Source organism: Cornus florida, unplaced genomic scaffold, assembly GCF_030987335.1.
Source record: "Cornus florida cultivar Cherokee Brave unplaced genomic scaffold, ASM3098733v1 CherokeeBrave_3.0.0_Hap2_Chr04, whole genome shotgun sequence".
Lineage (NCBI taxonomy): Eukaryota > Viridiplantae > Streptophyta > Magnoliopsida > Cornales > Cornaceae > Cornus > Cornus florida.
The window spans coordinates 18,645,413-18,646,196 of NW_026775574.1; positions in this window are offsets into that span (position 1 = coordinate 18,645,413).

The window sequence follows — 784 nt, forward strand, 5'->3', positions numbered from 1 at the left end:
GCTATAACCCAACTCATCTTAAAGGATGCCCAGGGAATGATAAAGGAAAGAACAGAAGCGTGGGAGGCAAATTTCACAGGGACATTCGCTCTTATGCTTTTAAAATTTTTTGTATAAAGGGACAGAACACTCCCCAAAGGCAGACGGGATGGGAAAATCCCTGGAGCTAGAGTATGCCAAGCCCCTCTGACCCCTATTAAATCACTCTTCCAACCCTTCTCAGAATCGGGTTTATCTGAGTATATAGACCGTTTTTTAATAGGGAAGAGATGGTACATATCATTTTGCCTAATTTTACTGACCATATAGCAAAGGAAAAGATCCAGAATATCAAGATCTAAATCCCTGTTACAGTTCAAAATCAAAATGACGTACAAAACCCTAAGAAAGTTGGGATTTACTTAGAGAGGGGAAAGTCATAATTTGTTGAAAACATAACAAAAGAAAGGATGCAAAGGGAATTTGATTATATTCAAATGGACGGGTGAAAAGAGGATTTCCCCGGGAAGAAGACCTTCACCGATCCTCATGTTCACCTTCTCAGAACAATGTCTAATAAAAACATCCCTGGGGATTTTATACTTTGAATGGAGGAGCTCTATATCAATAGCCATTATGATGACAGATAAGACCCTTAGATCTATAAAATAAAAAAAAATAAAAAAAAAAAAGGTAGCTATCTAAGAAATAATAGGAGATCAGAACTGACCTTAAGGGATGGATTCGATGAAGTCACCGCAGAAAATTGGAGAACAAGAAACTCCTTGGAAAGGCTTACCGGAAA